Below are 13,080 nucleotides of genomic sequence, written 5' to 3'. Positions count from 1 at the left end.
GAAAGCGGGACGTGACGTTAAAGCGGAACATCATCTCTGAAGAGGCAGCATCGGCCCACACAGATCCGTGGCACCTCCACCACAGAGCCACCGTCAAACACTGAAACACAGTCCACTCGCCCCAACACTACTTCACATTTAATGGGAGCTTAGCTACACCGACATGTCTCACAGCAGCTGGCATGCCACACACTTCCCAAGACGTGGCGTCAGTGTCGTCAGCGCCTCAACGTGAGAAGAACAAAGACTATTTCTGAGCAGACAACAGCAGTCACTCTCCTGATATTCTGGGACCTGAATCCACCTCTGAAGCAACAGGAGTCCAATTCTAGCTGTTTCTTATATTATAGCACATCCATCCATCTTTCTGTTCTCAGTACTCAGTGTCTCAGTTTAAAATGTATTCTGCTGTCTAATCAAGTGCTATTCTCCAGTTTAGCATTGTTTCAGGTGTCAGTTTTATTCATCCTCTAATGCCAGATATAAATCCAGCTTTGTTCTTCTTTTAGCATCAGAAATAAGCTGTGATTTGAGCTCCGGTCTTCTGCTACTGTACTATTGTTCCCACTCTAACAGGTCAAGCATATCATCCCTTCCTGCAGTCAATATTGATGGATTAGCAAACACTGGGGGAGTAAATGTTAATATTGGAAGAGTAAACAGATAAGGTGACAGTCTGAATGTGCTCGAGTAAGTTTCCATCCACAGCTGAGGAAGTACATTTGTTCTTTGGCAAATATGTAACTGCAATATTTAGTGCCCAAAACTGATAAAAGTTCTCCACTTTCTTATCATCTCCATTTTCTCCTTTAGTTTTTCTTTCACATTTTGCCTGAAACTGATAACGTGTTAAATAAAGCTATAGGTCACACCTTTCATCAGTCGACTGCCTGGACTATAAAAGGTCAGATTGTTCTCAACAATCCAAATGAACTGTGCAGAGTCCAATGATGGCACAGCCAGTCAACAATGAGGCCAATGGTGCAGAGACGATGAAAGATGGCTGCTTTGCATTAAACAAAAAACAGTAGTTCTTCCACAGATGAACTTCTTCATATCTAACCACAGTCATTTTGCTGTGATACGTGTGTGCGCTGAGCTGGAGTTCTTAGTGGATTTACAAATGTACCATCTCCATCACAGGAAACTGTGCCAAGCTGCTCCCGTCCGCCACATTTGAACAATGTCAACAAGTTTATCTCCTTGGATTACTGGACTGGCCAGAGCACAAACACTCAGGGCACACTCTGAAGCATCAGAGCAAATGGCAACTGTTCCAGCTAAAGAGTTTATTTTTGGCCCTGACAGATGCGTACGACAAGGCTCCAGAAAAACGTTACAAATCCCCCACTGTGATTCATCCACAGTCCAGCGCAATGAAAGCAGAAAACGGTGCTGGAGGACCGTTTTCTGCTCACACTGTTGATGGAAAGAAACCGGGCAATAAAGTGAAGTCAGTTAGCTTCTTCAGTGCAAAAGTAAACAAGTAGCAAACCCTGAAATGTACCCGAGAGAGCAAATGTTCAGCATTTTCACTGGAACCACTCACTCCTTGTCAAAGTCACCGTTTACTTTTAGTGAATCAATAAAATCGTGCTTGATAAACTAATATATGCTGACGTTTTCTTTAAGCCGTTTTCAGTCAAAGAGCATGTGACAATTCTGACCTCATCAATCTCTTAAAGTCGTTCTTTCATCCAAATATTGGTTTCTTTTGTCTCAGTTTCACTCGGAAACACCAACGACCAGTGCTGGTCAAAATTTGACTTGCAGCAGAGTCCCCTCCACCCCCCACCCCCCCGGAAGTGGTACGCTATATACCGCCTATATCGCCCACAGGAAAGACCAGCACGGTCAACAACAGCCTTGGTCAAATGCAATATTTGCCATACACGCCTGATTAGATAATGCATTTAGTGAGGTGTTATGCAGGAGATCAGGCTTTTTGGTTTTTTTCATCATAGTGCAACAAGTTATGTTGTCATGACGATACATTCTAGGAAAACAAGCCCACAGTGGATGGGAGCAGTAGAAAACGTAGCTTTTCTACAGCTTTAAAACGTGAAAAAGAGCTTTGCCTTCTTTCATACACATATGAACATAGTTTTTTCCGATTCCTTTGGCTCGTGTGCGAGGTGAAATAACGCCCTGGCGCTGCACACGGAGTGGGCAGATCCATAGGGTGGCGAGATTTGGACAGCACAGTTATCTTTTTTAAAATGAGGCAATCTCCAGATTTTCTCATCAAATTCCAAATGAATCCACCCTAACTCGTCTCTCTGTTAACACTGCTGCACGGAGTTGAGACTTTTGCTTTCTTGACAGCGATATGTATATGTTAGCAGGTCCAACAAACTAAGGTTGTCGCAATGACTACTCAAAAAGTGGCCAGGCTACTCATTTAGACACGAAGGCAACGTGTTAAATTGTCATTATCTTAACAGGAATAGGAGCATGTCTGAAAGGAACCGTCGCCAATCCATATTAGAGCAGGCCTTAGCTGTGTGTCACACGTGATTTATTCAGCAGCTCAGCGTCCGTGGAAACTGACCATATTAATATAAGCAATGCACAGCCAAACAATTTGTTCTCATGACCTCAATAAATAAACCAATGCTTTATAGCAGATTAAAAACACCAGAAATCCTTTGAAGTCTGCAGATATTTCTGACACATTCAGCTCCCGAGGCATAAAATAAGAGGCATAAAATAAGAATTCAAACTTGGAAAATGTGTATTATATATACTCAAGTTCACATAGAAAAGAGTTTAGACTGTTAAGTTATTGATTTGTGCTGTAAAGACTCGTAAAATGTAGGAAGTTTTCCCTTCTATGCTCAACATGTCTGTGCTACTTCTACTTTTTGCGGGTTTTTTTTCTCTTTTTGCTACCACTCATGATCCAAATATTTAGCTGTCATCATCACTCAATATTTAAAAAATGTTCTCCCTCAGACATTGGTGTTTTGTGGCAAAGGCCGAAAGAAATCAACACCCCCCCCCCCTCACCACCAACCACGCAGAATGCTATTCTCACAAATGTGTCATTTCAGACTATGGGTCTATGGGAAATGCAAACACTGAGAGATCTGAGCAAATGTAGCAAAGAGTTAACAACCGAAGCAAGCCTTCAACCTACATTCTTCAGCTTTCATCTGCTGGGGTTTTAATGCATGTGCCTCTTATGCCATTTTAACACCAAATGTAGCCACAAACATTAAGGGAAGACATTACACTCCATCCTGAGACCACAACCCTTCATAAGCATGAATTTCTGGGACGATTAGGCCGTTTTGACTGAAATGTGGACGTCGGCCACAAACAGCGGGACTGAGAGTGAGCTGCCAGCTTCTTGCAGGTAAAAATCGATCAAGCTTGTCTGTTTTTGCCCGCAGGCTGTTGCTGTCAGCTTCAGAGTGAAACAACGTGTTTTTGTAAAGAAAAAGCGAGCTGTGCCCACTCTTGTTGCACCAACCACAGCAACCTCACTGAAAATTACCAGGTGTTTTGCTCCCGTAGACAGCTGGGTTTCCATTCAACAGAGAAGGCAATCTGAAGCTGCTTTTTGAAAAGCCACAAAAAAGGAAACGTGAATCCGATACATTTTTCAGTTAACAGGATAGGAAACATTTCTTATTGTTCTAATACAGTAGGGGAAGTAATTGTTCAAACAGGAAACAAACTTTGCGGAGGAAAAAGCCAAATCCTATGTGATGGACATCCACAACAGGTGTTATTCAGGAATTACTTTCATCTCAAGAAAAATCTGGGATATTATATCACATCTGGGAAGATGCTGGACACGTAAGGTGAGTTTGGCCAAGTCGAACGCCATTCGAAAAGTTGCTTCCATCCCCCCTAAATGAACATCGAGTCTTTTTTTCTGGCACGGTAGCGGACTTTCCTTTTCTTTTTTGCAATCATTATGTTTCCTTTAACCTTTCTTTTACAGATTAAACATTCTCTCACTGCGCTCAAAAGCCAGATGTTTGCCAGGGGTTAGTGTTTTTTTTTTTTTTACTGGTGTAATGAAACAAAAAAAAAGAAAGAAAGAAAAGATTTCCTCCTGCACTCCAATACAATAGAGGTGAATGTAGTCTTGTTATTGTTGCACACAGCACAGAGATGCAACACTGTGGATGTGATGTGAAAACGTTAATTCAAAGAGGGACTACTTTCTTCCAAAGTACAACCCCAAGGAAAACATGTCAAAGAAATGCTTCTTTGATACACCTCAAACAACATTTGTCAAGAGGGAGGTTTTCAGCTGCTGTCACTCATTCTGGCGCTTAAGGTTCTAGCTATATGAAGATGTGGCTGCTGGATATCTACCACACCCAACCAAGAAAGCCAAACACCAGCCTACAGTCCTGTATGTGGCTGTATCCATATCCCAATCAATCATTTCTGTCATAGTGAGTGCGCGCCTGCGTCCTCGTGGGCCTGCAATTTCTACCTCTCAGGCCTGAACAATTCTGGGGAGAAAAAAAATAAATCAAAAATCTACTTCAGAAGAAAAAAAAAAGCCTGCCTCAGTGTGCGCGTGCACGCTATCAACAGGGGCTCCACTTCACTCAAAGAGCCGTGAGGCCGCGAGTCTCCAAATGCGGTATGACTCACAGGGTCTGCGCGCGCGAGCTCGCTTGCTTGCTAGCTTGAGCGCGCGGCTTGCAGCACAGCGAAAACCTGTCTGGAGAGCGGTGTGTAGCCGGAGAAGTGTGTGAAACTATGTGTACGTGCGTGTCCTTGGTCTGGCACGACACGCAGAATCAAAACATTCACCCCCTCGCGCGCCCCGACGGGCCACGTCCATAAGATATCCCACAATATAGGCTCATATGAAACGCACATTTTCAGGTCAGTTTTATAGCAGTAATTTCCCAAGGTGCTTTTTACCCAAGCTGCTACGAGGCCCGTTAGACACACAGGAACACACCTCCATTTGACATTGGCACGTAGCAATGAGGCGGCAGAGCTTGACTTACACCCCTCCACTCCTCTCAGAAAAAATAAATAAAAGAAGGAATGAAAAAGGATGAAAAAAACATTCACCCGTGAGATTCCCAGGGCTGAAACCCTGTGGGATAATCTAACTGTTAAAACAGCACAAAGGAAAGGGACGGATGCGCCTTCTGAGGCAGTGAAGAAATGGGGAGGGGGCTGCATATGACTAAAGTTCACGCGAAATGAAAACGTCAATACTGGCCTATATTCTGTCTGCATCAGACTTGAGCCGTGCCATTGAGCTGTCATGCCTCGGTCGGCTATTGTAGAAAGAGGTGGGGAGGGGAGAGCAACAAAGAGCCGCTGGCTGTGCCACATGTGCGCGTCAATAACACGCACTCTCTCTCGGTCACAAGCTCTCGTACCCAAAACACAAATTGATGCAGGGAATTCGTTTTCTTTCATCTCATTGTTTGGCTTTAACGTATTATATCAAATGTGAAGCCTATTTAAAAAATGAAAACGCTGCTATCTGTGGCATAGCTTTACATTAAGCAATAACAAAGCGAGGGTCCACCTGGCGTCTTATTTGTTTTCTTTTCTTCTTCTTCTTCTTTTTTTTTATCGAGTTCCTGCAATTTCAGTTGCACGGCTGTTGAAATCATATGAACACGTATTCAGAGGCTACTCCCTGACTTTCCGGGAGGGCACACTGACCTAAGACAGTTTAAAAAAAATAAAAAATAAATACTCAACCGTGATGTAGGGGAAACAACAGGAGAAACTCACCTTTTTATCAGAAGATAGCAACCAAAAATTCAGGGACTTCTAAAGATATATGACAGGGCTCGTTCTCCACTCGTAAAATTTCTTCTTGCTCTGTTTTCAACCTGTCCCTCCTGTCTGTCCGCTAGTCTCCTGTTATTTCACTTTTCCCCCACCTCCTTTATTTTCCGCTGTGCCCGCTTCCTCCCTGTTTCTCCGTGTTGTTTTTTTTTCTCTCCTTTCTCCAGCAGGAGGAAAATTCAGCTACCAGAAGAAGAAAAAAAACGTAGCGGTCAATTAAAAAGCGAGATGGACCTTGGAGTTTATAGGGGTGTCGGAAAGTTGTTTCCCAACAAGCTAACAAGGAATACTGACACCGTGGTTTAGTTTACGTCAAACACATTTTAAATTATTTTTTGATAGACACGGTGATAGCTAAGGTCCAGAACCAGACTAACTGTTGACGTGAAATCAGGAGAAAATAGCTTGCTACTCTTTCTGGCTCCCCCTCTTCGTAGTATTCGCGTTGGTACAGTCCGCTCTTGTTGAGCTTGTGTAGTAGAACCGAGCGCGCGAGCATTCCCCTGGGTCCGAGCCAGCAGGTAAATAAACACACCTGTTATTATAACGCGGTCAGAGAGGAAAAGGAGGGAAACGTCGCTGCTTGAGGGAGCCCAACACTGACACTCCTAACCTATTGCGGGCTGGGACTTTAAGGGTCGCCCATTTAACCGTCACTAAGATTTCCATCTCAAAACATTAAAAACCTGTTAGGGTTTAGCTTCTTTCTGAGGACTATCTTTTTTTTTTTTTTTAAAAGGAGGATGGGTAGTTGTTGCAATCAGCTGTAGATAACATGAGTCATTGGGCCCCTCCTTATTAAACATAGAACCAAGAGCTATGACATAAGTTAAGCTTACATCTGGGCTGCAACTGCAGTTTCATATACAGCCATTCGAAAAGTAAATTACACCCTCTTTTGATATTACTGTTTTGCATGTCAACATGTTAAAAGATAAATGATAACATGTCATTACTGGATCTTGAATACACATAACAGATGAACACATTAGCACACGACACATTACACTGTGCAGTTATTTAGTTACCAGAAACTAAGTCAAAGTGCAGAAGCAGTTTGTGAAAAAAAAAAATAAGGACACCCTTGCTGCTTCTATTTGAATAAAGAGGGTAAATATTAGCCAGGTGCTTCTAACAGAACACACTTTATTAATTGATCATCAGCGGATGTGCGCATCTCTATAAAAGCAGAAGTTTAGCCAGTTTGCTGGTCTGGAGCATTCAAATGTGTGTTAAGACAATGCCAAGGAGGAAAGACATCAGCAATGATATTAGCAAAGCATTTGTATCTGCCCATCAATATGGGAAGGGCTGCAAGGTCATTTCCAAACAATTTGAAGTCCATCATTCTTCACTGAGAGAGATTATTAACTTGCGGAAAACACTCAAGACAGTTGCCAATCTTCCTCTTACTGGATAATTGTACTTTATGAGAGAACAATTAGAAAAAGGCTGAACAAGTATTCTCAGGAAGGCTTGCAAGGGAAAGCCTCTTCTCTCCAAAAACAACATGCAGCACAGCTTAGGTTTGGAAAGTTGCATCTGAACAAGCCACCAAGACTTCTGGAACAATGTTCTTTGGAAAGACAAAACCAAAGTGGAGATGTTTGGTCATAACACATAACACCAAAACAACCGAAAACCAAACTCAGGATATCAGCACAAAGACGTCATACTAACAGTCAAGCACGGTGGTGGAAGGGTGATGATTTGGGCTTGTTTTGCAGCCTCGGACCACAACACCATGCAGTTATTAAGTCAGTCATGAACTTTTTTTGTATACGTGTGTGTGTTGCTTCAAATAAATTCAGAATTTGTTTACATTTTTCAAATTCAGTGAACCTGGTTAGTGAAGACAATGGAAATGATTTTCTATGTAAACTTGTATGTTAAATAAAGATTCAAACAAATTAAGTTTTTGTTGCCCTTTAGCAAACCTCCCAACTTTTCTGGATATATGATTTGTATTTACAGTAAATTAACAGTAAGAGAGTCATTACAAACACTGGAAGAAAGATAACAGGTGCTGAATATGAATTCATTACATGGGGCCCTCTTGGTCGGACAGAAGTTGATTAGCTTGACAGGATCTGTACCGGGTCAGAGACTCAGATGAGCTTTTCCTAGAAAAGAGAACTGGAAATTCACCTCCAAGTTTCTGTTTCAAATTTCTCCAGACTGTGCAGCATAGTGGACCCATAGCAGAGCTGCTGAGAACTAGTGCATCACCCTGTGGTTATGTAAGTCGGGTCATAGTTTCCCCAAGTGACACACATAGAGTCATATTGTATTGCCATGGGATGACCGCATTGTTTCCCGCATGTGTTTCCCAGCTACATTTAGACTGGAAAAAAAAAAAGAGGATTCATAATGAATCTTTGGTTCCACAAAGATGATTATGGTATTTACGAGGATTTCTAATAGCTGTACTGGATGCACGCCCATCACTCAGCTTTAGGTTTATTTTCCAGATAAGTTGTAGAAATGCTTCAAATTATAAAGTCTGAAGCCTGTAAACTATCTAGTCTAATTTTGGAGTAAAACCAGCCTGTGCATCATGGTGTAGATGGTTGTTTGAAATCTCTTTGTGGCCCTATGCAAACCAGCTTACATAATGATCCTCCTGCCTGAGCTTCTGTCAAGCTGTGGTGAGCCGCATATTTGTTCCACCAGAACACACACTGATGCACATTTCGGTGAGTAACTGTGTCACTGTGAATTCAGCCCAAATCAACGCATTCAAATCAAGTGCCCGCACACTTAAGTGGAAACAAGAAAGCCGAGTCACTCCACCGTATGCTCAAATTTTACGTCTCCGTTAAAGTGAAGGAGAGTGGCTCTTTTTGCTCAGCCGACATCAGAGACTTGTTGCTTTTTTTTTCTCCATTAAAAGGTGAGATAGGTATCTACGGACTTGCTCGTCAGCAGCTGCAATTGTTGCGGTTGTATATCAGTGGTCTTTGCTTATCTTGGCCTCACAGCTGCGTAGCCTGGCCAGATTATAGCGCTTCTAAATGACGTAGCACACCCTCAAACGTAAGCCGTCGATATCTGGTTGTGTCAACAAGTGAATAAGCATCCTCTACAGGCTTAGTTGTTTGTCTTGATGTTTCTGCACTCGATGTAATGGTGTTCTTGAAGTAGTGCACCCTCTCTGTGTTTGTGTTCCTCTTTTCTGTTTTGCGGCAGCAGGTCTGGTCACACATTCATTCACATTCATTTTTAGACTACTCTTTTCTGGTTACAGAGATGTAAAGTAATTGTAAAGGCCTAATGCCAGCCTGGGAACCGACTGGTTCTGAGAAGTTTTAAGGTGTGGCAGAGTGAGTTTAGCTCTGGTCTGAGGGAGGGAGATGAGGGAGCATGGTACAAAGAGACACTTTTGTCCCGTCAATACTTAGGAGAAAGTTTGATAATGACCTGTTATCCACCATTTATCTGGATAGCTTAAAAGCCAAAAGCCTGAAAACATGCTAGCTGCTAGCATGGATAGAAAAGTTAAAAAGCAATTAAATTTGCCTATAAGTATACCTGAAATGTCTCTAATTAACATGCCACATCTGCTATGTGCAAACTATACAAAAATCTAAAAACGCCAACACCAACACGGGACTCCAGCTTCCAGAGGCCTGAGGAAGTTCTGGGTGTTTCTTCTCCCATCGTTATTTGAATAAAGAATGGATACATTTCTGTGGAAGACGAGTAGCTCGTCTCTCTTAGCTGAGTCGAAACACATTTATCTTAAGACTAAATTTATCATGTCCAAATTTGTAGTTGTTCAATGCTTACTCCCTGCTAAGCCCTACCTCCTCGTGTACAGTTTATCTTCAGCTGTCAGCAGCCATTTTAGCAGTATTTCTAAAAGCCATACAGGGTCTGTTTACCTTCACCAGACATCCTGAAATTAGTTTGACAAGATGCAGAACGTAAGACTTTGTCTCCATCTTGTCCGGAGACAAACTGTGTGACCTGACACCACCTCAGTCCGAGGCCAGACTCACTTCAACACAGCCTGACCGATGATTAAGCACATCTACTCTCCCAAACGGTGAGGTCATGGCAGGTTGAACGCTTCGGGGAAACTTCCCCTCGCCACATCTTTTACACTGACAAATCCCGAAAACAAAACATGAGCGAATGTGTGGCTCGTGGGGATTTGTTGCACACCTCCAGTCAGTCAGAACTGGAACAATAACAGATCCCTTCGAGTATAAACACGTCATTTAGTTTAGCAGAGACTTTTTATTTTGTACCACGGCCAATAAAAATGTTAGCGAGAGGAATGAATTATCCACATGTGCTGTAATTCTGCACAAAAACAAATCGTCTGACGCACAGCGACTAACACCAAGCATGGAGAACAATCAGCCGGAAAGTGATTTCATTTGTTTTCCGATAAAATATTGGCTGCTGAGTAATAGGGACAAGCCAACATGTTGAGCAGGATGTGACATTATAGAGAGCTTAACTGGCACTGCGTGCGACATAACATTCAAACAACACCTGACACTCAAAGCTCCAAAGGACCCCGTGGCGCCGGGGTCAGCTTACTTTGAATTTTTTATTACGAGTAGATTTCAAATTTTGCAAAACAATTCACGTCTCATTCAGACTGTTGATTGTGCAGGATGGCGCTGCCGCCCATTCTTCCAATATAATCAGGTTTGCCCATTGTCAATCAAATATGAGCCCGCGTGGTGTAATTTACCATAGTGCTATTAAAGTGATGAGATTTCAGCTTTATCGTGATTGAACTGTGGGGAGCCGGAGCCATAGGAGGGTCGAGTTGTCGGTCATGTAATTAGGGACAGACTAGGGAAAAATATCCATCACATTTTCTGTTTCAGTACAAATCCAGCTGTGGGTGTATGGAACAAAGATTAAACACTCATTCACCTCTCAGGCAGTCTTATGTTCCCAGCCTAGGATTTCAAAAAAACACTTATTGCGGGTACAGAGCACTAGATCAGCCAGACTACATCTGCAGGTGTTCTAACTCGCACTGGGATTGGATCTTAGCCAATCAGGATCGCAGTTTCTACAGCTTGACTGCAATAAATCAGTACTGGATGTCGAAAGGTTGCCTCCTCCTGCAAACTTCAGCACAAGCATCATTTGAAGGTCGGGGTAGCAATGTCAATTTGGCCAAAGGGAAAAAAGAAAGAAACAAAACCACAAAAACAATTCTCCTCGACAGCGTTGCTTATTGAGATCGGATTCAGTTCAGACTTCCAACTGTCTGCCAGGAATGCATGATCTACATCTGCACAACTAGACCCGGCTTGCTCGCTAGTGCAGGAGATGAAGACTATGAAGATTACAAAAAAAAAAGAAGGGGAAACCTAAAAGTGTGTGCTTTCTGCTTTTTGGCAGTGTCAAACAGAGTAGGAGTCACACGTTATCAGCTGGTCTTCAGTTTCTTCTCTCCACGTGGACGTGTTGCTGTTAAAGTGTTGCATGTTTAGGAAAAATGAAGATGACAAGTAAGAGGAGTGACATGTTCAATTGGCCATTAGCTTTCTGTTGTCACTGCCTGTTGTCAGAATGGGATTTGCGAGGCTCGCAGAGACGTCCCAGTCCTCAGCTGAACTTCGAGCTTGTTTAATATTTTCAAGGCGTGAGAGAGGAGTTGGAGGGCTGAGTGAGATGTCAGTCGAGACCTGATTGTGACACCGTCATCATCATTTTCATCATCGCCAGTGTCTCAGCATCCTTTTGTCCAAAGATGCCTCTGGTTTCATTCAGGAAGAGCAATCAGCAACGCTGATGCCTTCCAGCCTTTAGTGATCCAATCAAACGTTTGTATCCTTTCTATCCTTAATTGTTAGTCCTAAATTTCAGCTGGCAGTAATATACCCTGGCTGCTGCAGGATGTCGAACCAGACCAAACTCTTTGTGAATAAAAGCGCTTTTGATCTGCAGTCTCTTCCTCTCCTCTCTGTGAGTTCACATCAGACTGCATAACACATTGACTTGGTCAGACGCTACCCTCATCAGCTAAACTAGGCTGCCTTTAATCACCGCTATTAACCTCGTGGCCTTTGCACACACACACACACACACACACACACACACACACAAACACACATCTTCCCATCCCTCTCCATGCCCCCTTTCACCCTCCACACTCAACCTCCAGCAGGCTGCAGTCCACCAGGTTAATGCAGATGGAAAAAGACAATGAAAGCTAATGACCCTCAACGATCTTTATTTTTTCCAAATTATGTGTTAACTCCAAGTACATTTAACAGTTTGCGCATGACCATGCAACCACAGAAAGGTACTAGTGCTGAGGAGACATAAGAGGCTATATGACAAGGCGCTAATAGTTCTTTCCTAATTTCTTGGTATTCTTACCATACTTATTTAAAAAAATACTGGCTAACTTGGTCAAATTACCTTATTAATAGTTTTTCAAGCAACCATAGATATTTGAAACTGTACAAAACCTTTAGACTTTTGAATTTCTTTCCTCCGCCTTTGCCAAGCAATGCTGCATTCCTTCTCCCTTGCGGTGGGAAATTCGAAATGATATTTCAAATCTTGGGATCAAGACAAAATCCCCAAAATCAAGCTATCTTGGCGTAAACTGCACTTTGGGAAAATATCGCCCAAATCGACAACTATGGAATCCTAGTTTATCCAAATACCTCTGAGTTCCCAGTTGTGATTGAATGCAGCACAATGAATGTGAGACAGATAAGAATTAGACACTGAACGCAGCAACAAATGAATAAATCTAATCAAATGTGATGTACCAATTGTTTTAGAACACTTACCTTTTAAAGCACAAACACACCAAAACACAACCCCATTGGAACCTGCTGTGAGAATCTTCTGCCATCAGAGCATGTTTGCTTGTGTGACACCAGTTTGAGCTGAAAGCTGTTTTTTTAAGCTTCACATTTGCATGCTTTCATTGGCTGCTGTCTTCTCAAAGGGTGCAGCCCAAAAACAACCCAAAACGCAGCAGAGGCTTGTGTCTCCATAGAGAAAAGCTGCACCACACACTTCTGCTGGGTCTTAAAATGTGGCTAAGAAGTTTTCTTAGGAATTCCCTGCATATTGTCTCTTTTAATGAGGCCTGTAATCTGTTTTTGAAGACCCTGGTTGTCTTATATCCAGCTTGCAGTATCCTCTTATTCAACATCAGTGACTCCCTCCGAGTTCCACTTTACTGCACGATGACATTTGCCTGACATGCCCTGGACTGACATGCTTATCCAGAGGGATAAAAAGCATTCTCATGTAATGACGCAGACTTACTCAGACAGTACTCCGATTATGTTA

At 42.6% G+C, this 13,080-nt stretch overlaps 1 protein-coding gene across 1 annotated transcript in view; it reads right to left on the bottom strand.

Moving 5' to 3' along the window:
- Positions 1–6,033, bottom strand: part of ndrg2 (NDRG family member 2) — a 28,577-nt gene extending 22,544 nt beyond the window's left edge. Inside the window, exon 1 of the mRNA XM_072376074.1 lies at positions 5,734–6,033. The gene's annotated coding sequence lies outside the window, so the exon portion shown is untranslated. The remainder of the gene's footprint in view (positions 1–5,733) is intronic.
- Positions 6,034–13,080: the final 7,047 nt, after the last annotated feature.

This window comes from Leuresthes tenuis, unplaced genomic scaffold (assembly GCF_036924035.1).
Source record: "Leuresthes tenuis unplaced genomic scaffold, fLeuTen1.0.hap1 SCAF_22, whole genome shotgun sequence".
NCBI lineage: Eukaryota > Metazoa > Chordata > Actinopteri > Atheriniformes > Atherinopsidae > Leuresthes > Leuresthes tenuis.
This window is presented reverse-complemented; position numbering and strand designations above follow the sequence as displayed.